We start from the raw sequence: 16,785 nt of genomic DNA on the forward strand, positions 1-16,785 counted from the left end.
TTTAGAGTCAATGAAGAGAAGAGACTGAGCTTGACTCAAGTACCCACAGATACGTAACTAGGAACCTATGTTACTAGGGATCTATGGTGAACTGAATCACCTGCATAGGGCTGACAGTTATGACACAAGACTGAAGTAACACTCATACTTGTTTAGAAAAGTAGGTGAAAAAGACAGATTATGGCAAGGCATCTTAAATGGAACCACAGACCTCTGTGTGGACAACAGAATCAAGTCTGTTTGCTCCAGAGAGAGATCAATTATTTTAACAGGTATGGAAAATAACATATGACAGCAATGATGAAACTTTTTACTGGTTGTGACTATTATCCTGCACCCACCTGTCTAAATGGCAAAGCCAACTACTCTTCATTTCATAATCCCTTCCTTGATTACATTTCCTTTTCCAGAATGAAGTCCCCAGTTGTCACTCAGAACTTCCAGGATTATCACAAGTCCAGGCCAGCTTGTGCTTTGTAAATCAAGTCCCATTAACTGAAATCAAAGACTACAGTTGGTAAGTGGAAGGAGATGAACTGTCTTCTATGCAAGCAGGGATAGGAGAGACAGTCAGAGTTTTAAATTGTAGTGAGGGAAAGGTCAAGGGACAAGGTAAAACTAGTTGTTTGAAAGTAAAATTCTCCAAGTGAAGGCCTTCTCCCTAAGTACTGAAAAAGGATATATTTGCCTCCTTCAGTTTTAGAAGTACTGGATTCTTCTGGAGCTCCACACAGGGCTGACAACTATGATAGAGCATTTACAAGAGAACGCTGCTGAATACTCAGATGGAGGCCAAGGAGATCTATGATGGCACTAAATGCCTATATTCAGGCTTCTACATTTTGAAGATCTAATTTACTGATGTTTTATATAAACTGTTTAGCCCATTCTATTCTACGGATGCCTCACCTTATCCTAACACAAAATCCCCTTTTACGGAAAGTGATTCAGCCCCTGGAAGTGCATGTTTTTCTCCATCATCTATAAACAAGGGCATAGGTTGACAAACTGCGATTGGATGTCAGCACAGTTAATGCCTGTCATTAGGTTAAAGGAACATAATACACTGTATTTAAGATACAGTTAGACTAGGAGCCCATATTTTACCTGGAAAGCTTCCACCTCTTTCACTCAGTTTTCCTTATCCTGCATAAATAAATCAGGTAATGGTTTATTCCAGTTTCTGAGGCCTCCTTGTGGTCAGCCAGCTCTATCCTCATCAAACTGGAAGATAGTATGGACTTCTGAAGGAACATAAAATTCCCCTCCCATCAGCTATAACACTGAGGACACCTCTACTTAGGAGACTGGATTAACCAAGAAGTTGGATTAACCTCTTCTATCTTTCCATATCTAGAGGTAAGATGTCAGATCTAAAATATTGCTTCAATTTATACAAATCCTCAAAAAAACACCTACCAAGGTCAAATTTGGTTGCAATTACTCTGAGAGCTTTAAAATACTCCCAAGGTGTTTGCAGTTAGCTTCTTACCTGCTGCACAATTTGGTATACAAGACAGGAGGCCCAGAAGTCAGTGAGGGAGTAATGCTCATCTTTTGATGACTCCTCTAAGTATTCTGCTGCTTTTGTAATGTGTCAGGAGAAATTACTGAGGTTTTTGCAGTTTCTTTTCAATGGACATCAAATTTTATGACCATTTCCCATGTCCATATAGGAGGGACATGCACCTTTTAAGGAGAAAGAAAAGCCCTGCCTCTAGCATAGGGGAAAGTGAATGGAGCTTTGCTTTTTTTCTTTGAATCTGCATGCAGATATAGGAGTGTCTTTAAAATATATGGGAGGAGGAAGAAGTTCCAAGCTTCTACAGAAGCAAGACACTTTGCATCATAGCAAGGTGTCATTATTCACTGATCACTTACTTCCCAGCTGCATACTGATAATGACATTTAATTAGTTAGATGACCCTGAAGCTGGATTTCAGCTGGGTACGTGCCATATATTAAGGGTAAATTGCTTCAGGAGTAGAGATTTTGCAGATAGTGTTAGTGGGAAACATGTGGAAACTGCCAAGACACAAATAATCCATCAAAGAACTTGGAAGTTCAACACATAGAATGATTTACATCATGTCATCATTTTGCACTAAAGACTTGTAACTTTTTTTTGTCTGTTATTAGGACCAATAAAGCTGGTACACTTGCAGAGTGACATAATTGCTTACTAAACTTAGAGCTCTCAGCTCATGCTAGCTACCTGCAGAGATGTAAAAGTAGCTGTCCCAAGACCAACTCCATGGCCTAATTCAGACATAAATTAAGATGTACAGCATTACCTTCTTCATCTAGAGCAGCATGTGTCTTGGCTGTGTAAAGAAGGACATGTTCTGTATTACTGCAGACACCATATACAGTACTTAATCATAGACAGTGACAGTGGAGATGGCCCAAAGTTTTCAAGAACTCCACCCTCATGTTAAAGACAATAACACAAGAACTGTGGCAGAACTGTGTCCTCTTGAACAAGCTGCTGAAAACCAGACAGGATTTCCTACTAGGGCATCTGAACAGTCGCTGGAAGTCTGTCTTTAGAGAACATAAACTTAGCCGCTTAATTAAAATGTAAGGAGAGGTGTGTGTGTCACATACAGATATACATACCAAGACCTCTAAATTTAGACAGAGTTCTATCCTTACAGGGCAGATGTCTGTATATGACCTATAAGCTAGACTCCCTTCACAGTCACTTCAGTGTAATGAACAATCTTGGCATGTCATTGACATGCTGTACGTGGGTCTGAAAATAAAATGGCTCATGTTCCTGAATGTTGTTTCTTTACATTGCAGTAATGAAGTAGAAATATTCAAAGACCATAATGCCATTTAACCTGCCACAAGGACGAGTGACATCACAACTGATTTGGTAGATATGATGCAGTACATGCAGGAGACCTGGTGCTCTTCCAAACTGGTAGGGTGCCAGCAAAGTAAGGACCTGAAATGGCACTAGGTATTTACACTTAGGCACCTGACTCATTCCCATACACTTGAGAGATGTAGCTTAGTGGCATGGGCCCCTTTTAAATATACCACAGCCTCTATTTAAACAAGCCCCTGTGCTTCTGAGTAGTATGTTACTTGGAAGTTTTCAATGCTTTCCTGGCTGCTCCTCATGGCCTGTGAACTTGTCTCCTCCAGAAGGTAAGACCAAATGGCCAGGTGAGCTCTTTATTTGAATCACTATTGAGAGGCACTAATTTCTTCCTCTCTGGGGATGAAAGGTCAGTCTTGCTGAACCGTAGTTAATGTCATGAATATTCCCTGTGCCTCCCACCATTGCACAGGCACTCCCTTACTACTTGGTTTATCTGTTGTGAGCCCAACAGAGATGAAAGTGTCAAATTACTATTGAATCTATGGAGCAAGAACAGCATTCACTATGACACCAGACAACAGGCACCTACCAAGTGGATCCTGACATCCCACACAGAAACATGACAGCATCCAAGAAATTCTATTTCTTAAGCTCAATCAAGGTTCCTAGCCAGGGCTGTCATGGCATGCAGGCCTCCACCTGATCCCAGAACAACAATATTAGGCACGTTGTTCTGGGGAGTGGAAGGCAGAAAACATATTCCTTTTAGAGCAAAGGCTTAACAAACAGGCAGGAATAAAGGCTATTACAATTCTCACCTGACCTGCTTCCTTGCTTTAAGATATATTCCAGAATCTGCCTCTTTTCCCCTATTTCTTTTTTTCCTTTACATAACAGTCACAGATGGGTTCTCCTTTGTATTGTGCTATTACTTATCTTCCTGGTACCGAAATTTGTTGTGGCTGTGTTTCTGTGCTGTAGCTTCAAAATGTAAATGAACCTTGAGCAGTACTCATTGTGTTTCTCTAGATGTCATCTCCATTCCTTTTTTGTAACCAAGAACTCTTTTTTTCCCCTGAAAGAGGAAGGTAGAATTATTACAGCCAGCTACAAAAATTTCTCAAGAAACATGTACTGGATCTGGCTGGAAGAGAGTCAACTTTCTTCACAGCAGCCCATACAGTGCTGTGGTTTAGATTTGTGGTTAAAAAGGTATTGATAACATACCAGTGTTTTGACTGCCTGTCCTATGGGAGAGGGGAGCGAGTGAGCAGCTGTGTAGGTGTTTGGGCCATGCATGCCATGAGGATAAAACGAGCATGGAGTCAAAGATGTGTGTAGGGTTATATTGTGTGTCTGTGTTCATGGCCTATGAAAAAGCACAGGGGCCAGTGTTCCTCTGTCATTGTATGTGATGGTGTGCATCTGAGGATGAAAGGGTTCAAACACAGAGATGAATGTGTGCACAAGAATGCAGAGATTGGAGACATGTATGTGTGCACGCTTATTAGGATACAAACACATTCAGGTGGTTAACTGTGTGTGTCTTCCAAATGGTGTGTATATATTCATATACACACATACATATAGATTTATAAAAATATACATGTATATGAATATATGCAAGGGCAAGTTGATTAATTAATTAATTAGCTGACAGATATGGGAATTGCAGCTGGGAATTCCACTGAAAATTCAGTATCCTGCTCCCTTTTTCTCCTTGGATATTCCTAGCCTGAATTCTTTTCCCAGAAGTGGACAAAAAGCCTGCACTGGAAAACTTGTGATAACAACTGATGCTTCCTAGGGTCTGGACCTCACTTCAAATAGCACTCTGTGTGCCATTCACATCACTGGACTGTTATCTTTCTTGCCTTAATAAGACTCAGTGCTTACCTGGTGAAAATGAATACTAAGGTTTTTCAGACACATCAAAACTTTTTCACTTCTCTTCTGAGTGGCTTTTCTCCTGAGAGATCAGGAGACAGAGAGGCTTCATCGCCATCCTGGCATACAAAGTGAAACACATTCAGGGTAAGAATATTTCTCACTGCAAGAAAATCAATATACAGGATCCATATATTGCTTTCTACAGCTTTCTACAGACTAGCCAGTGTTCGCTCTGAGTCAATACCTAACAGCATCATGAAGATCAGGGAACTCGTTTTTGTATTACACTTTAAAAACAGGATGAAAGAGCCAGTATTTATGAACCTAATAAAGTGAAGAGGAAGGAACACAAACAAAAATTTCAGCTCTTCCATATTAAAAAGTCCACAAACTCCTGACTGAACCAAACATTCCATTTTCTAAAAGGAAACATTGTTTTGCTTTTTAGCATTTTTTCATAATAGTAACTGCAAATCAGAAATATTTTTTCTTGTTGAAGTGATTTATCAAATGCAGTGAAATTTACCAGGTGATTTCCTTGAGCCAATGGTGTACTTTTCAGTCAAAAACAAATGTCTAACTTCAACTAATATTCATAGTAGCCTAAAGAATACAACTTTCCTAGGTTTGTATTATAGATCAGGTATATGCCTGTGGCAGCATTCATCTCACTTCAACTTCACCCTGAAAACTGCAGTCCCCTGAAGATCCATAAAAGTTGACGGAGAGTGAGAAGCACTTCTAGAGTACCACTCCTAAACCATATTTCAGACACTCCAGAGGGGCCTGTTTAACTCAACAATGAAATGCATTCATGACTATCTCATATGTAGAAATCTATAATGCAGATGCTTAAAGTCAGGTGGGATGAATCCTACCCTTGTTCTGATTCATGTCCTAGAGGATCCTCTTTACCTATCATCTAGAGAGGAAGTCTCAAAAATATTGAATTTAGTCCTTACAAATACTTTGCAGAATAATATTAACATGAAGTACATAGAACATCCATTTTATAAAACATTAATGACACACATGTCAGAGAGTGTGGACAATGAAGGAGTAGGAATTAGGAAATAGAGGGGAAACGAGGGTATAAAGAGCATACCTTGGTGGCTATTGAGATGCCTGTCTTTGCTTCCTGGAGCCTAGTGAAAATGGAATGCACAGCAATGTCTTAGCTCAGAGTAACTTTCAAACTGCAAAGGAGCTGAATTTATTTCCCTACTATCCTCCTCCATGGTTAAAAAAAAAAAAAAAGTGCTTAAAAGAAGGCCTTAGTGATTATATTGCATCATATAAGTCATCACATAGGATTAATGATTCACAACCTGAGGGCTTTGACTGCTCCAATATTACCAATATTGCCATAATTTCCATGGAATGCTAGCTATCTCAAATATGAGATATTTGATGCCAAAAGAATTAATAAATATTGTATATATCCAAAGGCAAACAAATTACCATCATTAGCCTAAACAGTTACATTGCCATTGGCTGTTACAGCTTACTTGACTCAGTCTGATTTGATAATACAGATGAAAAAGCTGGGTCAAGTTTCCGACATTCTGCTTCCCAAGGGGACAATGGAAGCTTCCTGATACAGGTTGAATATCCCTTTAACCTAACACCCAGCTGTTAACAACCTAACCGCAAGAAACAGATAAAGAATAGTCTTATGATTATGTGTTTGTGTATATAAAACAAACGGCAATATTCTAGTTCCTCTGTAAGTGCTAAGTGCAATATTCGTTGTATGCCTGCCCAGTTCCTAACGTCTCCATCAGAATTCTCAATCAGATGGCCACTACTGCTGTCCAATAGAGGTTTAGTCCCAGTGTGGCCATGCTTCAATATTTATTTTTTTCCTGGTATAATGACTCATTTTATGAACTGCAAGCGTGGGCCCTCCTTGATAACAAAGATGAAATACTTTGCCAACAGTATATATCATAGTCTATTGATCACAGACAACTGCTAGGATGGCAGCAGTGTGAAACAACATCCACCTAATTCCTCCTTCTACCATTAGATATGAGCTTAGGACATAGGTTAACTGCTGCCCAGTTGTACAGTCTAAAGCGCTAGACAGTTATGCAGGTGTCTCCCATCTTATGCCCACAGTCTCAGAAAAAGCCTATGCAGACTGAATCGTGAGTGTCCAGCACAGTGCTCAGCACACTCAACTAGAATAAATGGAAAAAACCCACATGCTTAATTCATATAAAGTGAGTTTTCCCTTGTGAGAACTTAAATAAAAGCATTCTTGATTTCCTCCTCTGATTATGTAAGGAACACAAATATCTCAATGATTTTATATGAACAAAATAATTTTCTTGCGGTCAGACACTTAGCAAAAAAGTAATCAAAATGGATATATAGGAAGAACAATTAGATGATGGAGTCAATGGTTATGTGAATTTGTGCCTTATTTCTGTGTACTAAAAATTCTCCCTAAGATGAAGCCTATTTATTTCATCTTTACTATTCTTCAAAATTTGCCAAGCTTTAAATGTTGTGATATAAACTTTAAATGCTGTCATGAAAACCACCCTCTTTCTCAGATTCATGTTCGTTTTCAAAGTTTTTCACTATTTCCAGAATCTACAATGAGGAGAAATAGGTCATATGGACAACAGAAATAATTTTCCAGTAGGAGGTGGGAAACTATCCTAGAGCTATCTAAGAACACAAATACATGGTACCACTTCTCCAGACAAGAAGCTTTTGTTCACATTCCAGGATGTGGGAAATAATATTTATGTCACTTCAACAAAGTGCCCTTGATGCTCTTAATTAATTCAATGAGAATGTTGGCTGAATTAACTAATGAGATTCACAGAATCACAGAATCACAGAAACACTAAGTTTGGAAAGGACCTTCAAGATCATCAAGTCCAACCATTAATCCAGCGCCACCATGTTCCCTAAACCATGTCCGTAAAGCACCACATCTACACGTTTTTTGAACACTTCCAGAGATGGCGACTCCACCACCTCCCTGGGTAGCCTGTTCCAATGCTTGACCACCCTCTCAGTGAAGAAATTTTTCCTAATATCCAATCTAAACCTCCCCTGGCGCAACTTGAGGTCATTTCCTCTCGTCCTATCACTAGTTAGTTGGGAGAAGAGACCAAAACCCACGTCGCCACAACCCCCTTTCAGGTAGTTGTAGAGAGCGATAAGGTCTCCCCTCAGCCTCCTCTTCTCCAGACTAAACAACCCCAGTTCCCTCAGCCGCTCCTCATAAGACTTGTGCTCCAGACTCCTCCCCAGTTTCGTTGCCCTTCTTTGGACACGCTCCAGCACCTCAACATCCTTCTTGTAGTGAGGGGCCCAAAACTGAACACAGGATTCAAGGTGCGGCACACCAGTGCTGAGTACAGCTTCCCTACTCCTGCTGGCCACACTATTCCTGATACAGGCCAGGACGCTGTTGACCTTCTTGGCCACCTGGGCACACTGCCGGCTCATGTTCAGCCGGCTGTCAACCAGCACCCCCAGGCCCTTTTCCGCTGGGCAGCTCTCCAGCCGCTCCTCCCCAAGCCTATAGCGTTGCATGGGGTTGTTGTGACCCAAGTGCAGGACCCGGCTCTTGGCCTTGTTAAACCTCATACTGTTGACCTCGGCCCATCGATCCAGTCTGTCCGGATCCCTCTGCAGAGCCCTCCTACCCTCCAGCGGATCAGCACTCCTACCCAACTTGGTGTCATCTGCAAACTTACTGAGGGAGCACTCGATCCCCTCATCCAGATCATCTATAAAGATATTGAACAAGACTGGTCCCAGAACCGAGCCCTGGGGAACACCACTCGTGACCGGCCGCCAGCCGGATTTAATGCCGTTCACCATAACTCTCTGAGCTCGGCCATCCAGCCAGTTCTTTACCCAGCGCAGAGTAAACCTGTCTAAGCCACGAGCCGCCAGTTTCTCCAGGAGAATGCTGTGGGAGATGCTGTCAAAGGCTTTACTAAAGTCCAGGGAGACAACATCCACAGCCTTTCCCTCATCTGCTAAGTGGGTCACCTGGTCATAGAAGGAGATCAGGTTGGTCAAGCAGGACCTGCCTTTCAGGAACCCATGCTGGCTGGGCCTGATCCCTAGGTTGTCCTTCATATGCCCTGCAAGCACCCTCAAAATGAATTGCTCCATCATCTTCCCCGGTACCGAGGTCAGGCTGACAGGCCTGTAGTTCCCAGGATCCTCCTTCCAGCCTTTCTTGTACATGAGTGTCACATTGGCAAGCCTTCAGTCATCTAGGACCTCCCCTGTTAACCAGGACTGCTGATAAATGATGGAGAGTGGCTTGGCAAGCTCCTCTGCCAGCTCCCTCAGTACTCTTGGGTGGATCCCATCAGGCCCGATAGACTTGTGGGTGTCCAGGTGGCTTAACTGGTCCTTAACTGCTTCCTCCTGGATTATGAGGAGTACATTGTGCTCTCCATCCCCATCTTCCAGCTCAGGGGGCTGAATACCCTGTGGATACCTGGAGTGGCTATTAAAGACTGAGGCAAAGGCGGCATTAAGTACCTCAACCTTGTCCTCATCCTTGGAGACAATGTTCCCCGCCATATCCAATACGGGATGGAGATTCTCCTTGCCTCTCTTTCTGTTGTTAATATATTTGTAAAAACATTTTTTATTATCCTTTACGACTGTGGCCAGACTGAGCTCTAGCTGGCCTTTTGCCTTTCTAATTTTGTCCCTGCTTCACCTAACGAGATCCTTGTACTCTTTGTGAGTTGCCTGCCCCTTCTTCCAGAGGTGATAAACTCTCCTCTTTTCCCTGAGTCCCAGCAAAATCTCCCTGTTCAGCCAGGCCGGTCGCCTTCCCCGCCAGCTCTTCTTACGGCACATGGGGACCGCCTGCTCCTGCGCCTTTAAGATTTCCTTCTTGAAGACTGTCCAGCCTTCCTGGACCCCTTTGTCCTTCAGGACTGTTTCCCAAGGGACTCTCTCAACCAGTGACCTGAACAGGCCAAAGTCTGCCCTCCGGAAGTCCATGATAGCAGTTTTGCTGACCCCTCTCCTTACTTCACTCACAACTGAGAATTCTATCATGTCATGGTCGCTAAGCCCAAGACGGCCTCCGACCACCACATCTCCCGCCAGTCCTTCTCTGTTTGTAAACAGAAGGTCCAGCAAGGCACCTCCCCTTGTAGGCTCACTTACCAGCTGTGTCAGGAAGTTATCCTCCACACACTGCAGGAACCTCCTAGACTGTTTCTTCTCTGCCGTATTACACTTCCAGCAGATGTCTGGTAGACTGAAGTCCCCCACAAGAACAAGGGCCAGCGAATGCGAGACCTCCGCCAGTCGCTTGTAGAATGTCTCATCTGCCTCTTCGTCCTGGCTGGGTGGTGTATAACAGACTCCCAGGAGGATATCTGCCTCACTGGCCTTCCCTCTAAACCTTACCCATAAGCACTGTACTTGATCATCACAGTCAGTGAGTTCTATACAATCAAAACTCTCTCTAACATACAGAGCCACCCCACCACCTCTCCTTCCTTGCCTATCACTTTGGAAGAGCTTATAGCCATCCATTGCAGCATTCCACTCATGAGAAGCATCCCACCATGTTTCTGTGATGGCAACTACATCATAGCTGTCCCGCTGCACAATGGCTTCCAGCTCCTCCTGTTTGGTGCCCAATGCTGCATGCATTGGTGTAGATGCACTTGAGATGATCACCTCTAGTGAGCCTTGTTTTATCCCCTTCCCCCTTCAAATCTAGTTTAAAGCCCTCTCGATGAGGCCTGCCAGTTCATAAGCAAGAATCCTTTTGCTCCTTGGAGTCAGTTGCACTCCATCTGCTAAGAGGAGGCCTGGTGCTGTGCAAACCGCCCTGTGGTCAAAAAAACCCAAATTCTGACAACGGCACCAGCCCCTGAGCCATGTGTTGATCGGGTGTGCTTTCCTGTTCCTTTCAGCATTCTTCCCTGTCACTGAAGGGATTGATGAAAACTCTACCTGTGCTCCCGCTCCATTGACCAGTCGCCCCAGTGCTCTGAAGTCCTTTTTGACTGCCTTTGGGCTTAGTGCAATCTCATCGTTGCCAACCTGTATGACCAACAGTGGGTAGTAATCAGTGGGCCGAACCAGACCAGGGAGTTTCCTGGTGACATCTCTCGCCCAGGCCCCGGGGAGGCATCAGCCTTCCCTGTGAGTTGGGTCCGGTCGACATATTGGGCCCTCTGTACCCCTCAGAAGGGAGTCGCCTACGACAATTACCCTCCTTTTTTTCTTAACCCAGGATGTCTTGTTGTGTGGGGCTGGCTGGCTCACCCTTGGCACCCCCCTGGATGGACCTGCATCAGGGTCGTCATGTGCCTGGCCCTCAAGTTCCAGAGCCCCATACCTGTTGTGTGAGGGCAGCTGGGATGGTGAGGGAGGCCGGGAGGGGATTTGCCTGCTGCCCCGAGCAGGGACCAGCTTCCATTCTCCCTCATCTCTTAGGTCCCCTTCTTCTGCCCGGCAGCAAGAGGGCGGGGGATCCCCTGCTGCTTGTGGAGCCTCCACCAGCTGCCCCTGCTTCAGGGAAGGCCAGGTGTGGCTCCACCTACCTCTCTCTCTCTCACACTCCCTAATGCTCCTCAGCCTCTCCACTTCCTCTTTCAGCTCTGCCACCAGGCTAAGCAGGTCGCTCACCTGGTCGCACCGCACGCAGGTGGTGTCTCCGCTGGTCTCTGGCACAAGCGACAGGCTCAGGCACTCCCTATAGTGGCGTGCTTGAGCGGGAGCTCTGACTGTGTCGCCATATTCCTTCGGGCCACGGTTTTCAGCTGAGTGGTGACCATGGCTGAGCCTCCTCTGGGAGGACAATGGCCACTCGTCAGAGAGCCGCTAGTGCCGGGGGGACTGCACCCTGCCTGCACGCCTTCACTGCAGGCCCTGCCTGCGCGAACTGCTGCGCAAACTGCCGCGCTACATCCTTCTGACACATTACTTACTGTTTACCCGCCCTGTTCGCCGCGTTCCAGGTTGCTTGTGTTCCCAGGGGCTGCTCTTGTAGGCGAGGGGCTTTGGTTGCCACCGCTGTAGTGCCCACCCACGCTGAGTCAGAGCTGCCACTTGTCAGGAGCCCGCGCCGCCGGCCCTGGGCGGGGGGGCTGGGGCACCCTCTCTGTCCCTGTCCTGCCACCTTCATGGTTTGGCTGCTTCAGGAAGGATCCCCCGGTGCAATCCTTCACTCTGGAGCCCTTCGCCTTGGTGGCTTCGACAAAATGGCAGGCACACATTCCCTTGGAACTGTCCCCATTGAGCTGGAAGGAAAGAAATTAAACAGTTATACAGCATTGTTTTTTCCACGATATCACGTATTAAACAGATTTTCCTCATTAACGTTTGTATGCATACCAGACTATTTAACAGAAAGCTGGTGAACAGGGATGCATATCCTACCTTTTACGTAATTTATTGCTGCTAATTCTTCCACATTGGAATAGGTTTGAAGGGGAGGCAGCGTGTACTTCAGTCTTCGGGTGTTTTTTTCCTGCCTACGAGAGTATTGTCTTCAATGAAGTATGTTGCAACTTACAAGAAAAAATTTCCCTCAAAAAATCACTTGGAATACTTCCAAAACATTATTGAACAAGGCCTCAGATGTCAGTTGTAAAAAAAGGTCATGCATCCACTTCTCTATTTCACAAAATTAGGTTCTATTGAATAACATAAACCATTTGTATCACTGTCACGTTGACCTTGGACCTTATGCCGGTTCATACTAGATGGAGTCTAGTCAGGAAGAGAAGCCCTGTTTCTACCAAGCCATGGAATAGACAGTGCCTGAAGTGAAATCTCTGGCCAACAAGGATTATAATCAGACAATATCATGTTCAACCTGCCTGCCTTTCAGTAATTCAGTGTGACACCTGTGTGGGAGCTGAATGACCCAAGGATTTCTCTAGGTCTACAAGGAAGAGGAAGAAACCTTCTTTCTAAAGAAACTCACCCCAGTTCTCTCAGGCAGGGTGCCAAGCAAATGTTAAGGTGCTTATCTCCCTCCTTTAGATACGTATTAACTTACTGGTCCCAAGCAAGCTGGTGTAATTGTATCAGAGAACCACGTTGCACAGAGGTACTAGGTGGACCTTATAATTGAAAAGTCTCTCACTGAGAATACTCAAGGACCTCATATCATAGAATCATAGCATCACAGAACGTTTGGGTTGGAAGGGAGATTTAAAGGTCATCTGGTCCAACCCCCCTGCAATCAGCAGGGACATCTTCAACTAGATCAGGGTGCTCAGAGGCTCATCCAACAGGACCTTGAATGTTTCGAGGAATGAGGCATCTATTACTTCTCTGGGCAATCTGTGCAAGTGTTTCACCAGCTTCATTGTGAAAAATTTCATCACAGAATCACACAGAATCACAGAATCACACAGAATCACTAGGTTGGAAAGGACCTTTAAGATCATCAAGTCCAACCATTAATCCAACGCCACCATGTCCCCTAAACCATGTCCTGAAGCGCCACATCCACACGTTTTTTGAACACTTCCAGAGATGGTGACTCCACCACCAACCTGGGCAGCCTGTTCCAATGCTTGACCACTCTCTCGGTGAAGGAATTTGTCCTAATATCCAATCTAAAACTCCCCTGGCGCAACTTGAGGCCATTTCCTCTTGTCCTATCGCTACTTACTTGGGAGAAGAGACCAACACCCTCGTCGCCACAACCCCCTTTCAGGTAGTTGTAGAGAGCCATAAGGTCTCCTCTCAGCCTCCTCTTCTCCAGACTAAACAACCTCAGTTCCCTCAGCTGCTCCTCATAAGACTTGTGCTCCAGACCCCTCACCAGCTTCGTTGCCCTTCTCTGGAGACGCTCCAGCACCTCAATATCCTTCTTGTAGTGAGGGGCCCAAAACTGAACACAGGATTCAAGGTGCGGCCTCACCAGTGCCGAGTACAGGGGCACGATCACTTCCCTACTCCTGCTGGCCACACTAGTGCTGATACAGGCTAGGACACTGTTGGCCTTCTTGGCCACCTGGGCACACTGCCGGCTCATGTTCAGCCGGCTGTCAACCAGCACCCCCAGCTCCCTTTCCACCAGGCTGCTCTCTAGCCACTCCTCCCCAAGCCTGTAGCGTTGCATGGGGTTGTTGTGGCCGAAGTGCAGGACCCTGCACTTGGCCTTATTAAACCTCATACAGTTGGCCTCTGCCCATCGATGCAGCCTGTCCAGATCCCTCTGCAGAGCCCTCCTACCCTCCAGCAGATCAACACTGGTCATCCTTATACAGATCACAACACAGATCATCCTTATATCTAGTCTAAACCTACCCTCTTCTAGTTTAAAACCATTACCCCTTTTCCCACCACTGCAAGCCCTGCTAAAAAGTTTGTCTCCATCTTTCTTATAAGCCCCTTTTAAGTACTGGAAAGCTGCAATAAGGTGTCCCCAGAACCTTCTCTTCTCCAGGATGAACAACCCCAACTCTCTCAGCCTGTCCTCACAGGAGAGGTATTCCATCCCTCTGATCAGTTTTGTGGCTTCCTCTGTACCTGCTCCAACAGCTCCATGTCTTTCCTTTGCTGAGGGCTGCAGAGCTGGATGCGGTACTCCAGGTGGGGTCTCACCAGAGCAGAGTAGAGGGGCAGAATCCCCTCCCTTGACCTGCTGGCTGTGCTGCTTTGGATGTGGATATGGTTGGCCTTCTGGGCTCTGAGTGCACATTGCCAGCTCATGGCCAGCTTTTCATCCACCAGTACCCTCAAGTCCTTCTCAGAAGGGCTGCTCTCAATCCCTTCATCCCCCAGCCTGTACTGATACAAGGGGTTGCCCCGACCCAAGGACCCTGCACTTGGCCTTGTTGAACCTCATGAGCTTCACATCGGCCCATTCCTCAAGCTTGTCTAGGACCCTCTGGATGGCATCCCGTCCCTCAGACATGTCAACCACACCACTCAGCTTGGTGTCATCTGCAAACTTGCTGAGGGGGAACTTGATCCCACTGGCTATGTCATTGATGAAGATATTAAAGAGTACCGGTCCCAGTACAGACCCCTGAAGAACACCACTCATCACCGATGTCCATCTGGACATTGAGCCATTGACCACTATCTTCTGGGTGCAACCATCCAACAAATCCCTCATCCACCCAACAGTCTACCAATCAAATCCCTATCTCTCCAATTTAGAAAGAAGGATGTTGTGGGGGACCATGTCAAAAGCTTTACAGAAGTCCAGATAAATGACATCGGTAGCTCTACCCTTGTCCACTGATGCAGTCTCTCCATCATAGAAGGCCACTAGGTTGGTCAGGTAGGACTTGCCCTTGGGAAAGCCATGCTGGCTGTCTTGAACCACCTCCCTGTCCTCTATGTGCCTTAGCATAGCTTCTAGGAGGTTCCTTGATCTTCCCAGGCACAGAGGTGAGGCTGACATGTTGGTAGTTCCCGGAGTCCTCCTTTTGACCCTTTTTAAAAATGGGTGCAAATGTTACTTTTTCTCCAGTCTCCAGGGACTTCACCTGCCTGCCAGGACTTTTCCAATATCATGGAAAGTGGCTTGGCAACTACATCAGACAATTCCCTCAGGACTCTGGGGTGCACCTCATCAGATGAATATTTGACTGACCTCAGGGTCATTGTCTGATCAGGAATAATGGCTACAGCAGGACTGTGCCATTCATCCTAACCAGTCCTCAGCTGGCTTCTCATACTGTAAGGACGTGCCTTAGCTTCTTCTGCGTTGTATGACACAGTGGTTGTAGTAACCTGAGGTGGGGGTGGGGGGTGCCTCTTGTGGCTCTGCCAGGGACTGGAGGTTGTACTGTGCCAGTTTTAAAAATAGGGTACAAGAGGGCCACTGGGGTGGCACCTGTTTCCTCATATGGATCAGGCTTAGGTAACGGTGTGGCACAAAAGGCCCTTTGTCGTAATATCAGAATCATTCTCCTCTTCATTGGCTCCCAATGCATAGATTTTTTGAATAATCTCACTTTCTGGGACTGGGCGGGTATACTCTCTATACTCTCCCTAGCTTTTGCAAAGTCAGAAGTCTAAGATTAGTTCCTAAACACTGAAGTTGTTCACTCTTTCCATGACTGAGAGATTTAAAGGCAGCTGCTCATGTCTCTGCATCCACAGATGTTCAAGTGAGTCTTGAACTCATTGCTCAACACCTTTCAGCAAAGTACCCATGGCCATTAATGTCTCTGTGAAAAGCTCAGTTAAGGGTCCCTTGCCTTCCTTTGCTTTATGTTTGGAAGTTTCCTGCCACTTCCAAAATTCTGTTCATGACATCTCCCAGTCAGGACGATTTTCAGTTATCCATTTCTGGTCCTTGCCTCCATGTTTTCCATCCCTTATTCTCTTGCATTTTAGTTGTTCTTCTACAGCCTTCTTCATGACCTGTGCATTTACAGAATCCCACTTCTGATATCAGTTAATGTCATGGTCACAACCTATGAGGGTTACCTGACCTGTGGGTCTGTAAAGATTGTGACTGGGTTTGTAGGATTCCATAATACATAAGGACATGGAAGCTTTGTTTTCACTAATTACTTTATTACAAATTACTACTAGTAAAGCAAGTTACTACAAAATTGCCACTAGTAAAGCAAGTGATCATTTACCTATACGCACACCTATATATATATTGTTTGTATATACTATGTGTGTGTGTATATATATATATACAGGTGTTACCTGTGTGGCACTCACCTAACTACTCCCAGGAGTGGAGCCAATCAACGACAGAAAAGTCTCACTTCAAAGATGATCTGTGTCACAGAGTCCAGAGTCAGCCAGGCATCCCAGATGAGGGTCTGGTCTGTCTGGGACATCTCACACTGTCTAGCTAGTAGACAATAAGCTCTATCTCATGGGAGGTCAAATTCTTCTTGTTTTATGGTGGCTTGTCCTTACAGGAAGGGTTTGTTAGTCAGGGAATCACCACATTCAGTGAGGCTGCATGTAGCTGTCTGGTCTTAGAGAACAGGCTCATCCTCATTCAATCTGCCATGCACATTGGCTTGTGTGGAGTTGCTCTGTTCCTGGAAGAATAGCTTATGCTAAGCATGATGACCTGAACCACTCCTCAAGACCCTGAA

At 45.3% G+C, this 16,785-nt stretch overlaps 1 pseudogene across 1 annotated transcript; it reads right to left on the reverse strand.

The window, feature by feature from the left end:
• Positions 1-1,127: 1,127 nt before the first annotated feature.
• Positions 1,128-16,518, reverse strand: LOC309413383 (cytosolic phospholipase A2 gamma-like; annotated as a pseudogene). The gene is made up of 6 exons: positions 16,444-16,518; positions 11,795-11,985; positions 4,730-4,802; positions 3,423-3,566; positions 1,493-1,689; positions 1,128-1,224 (listed from the first exon to the last, which is right to left on the reverse strand). The product of its transcript is annotated as a cytosolic phospholipase A2 gamma-like (transcript).
• Between the last annotated feature and the right edge of the window lie 267 nt (positions 16,519-16,785).

This window comes from Phaethon aethereus (genome assembly GCF_964289735.1).
Source record: "Phaethon aethereus genome assembly, chromosome: 25".
Taxonomy (NCBI): Eukaryota; Metazoa; Chordata; class Aves; order Phaethontiformes; family Phaethontidae; genus Phaethon; species Phaethon aethereus.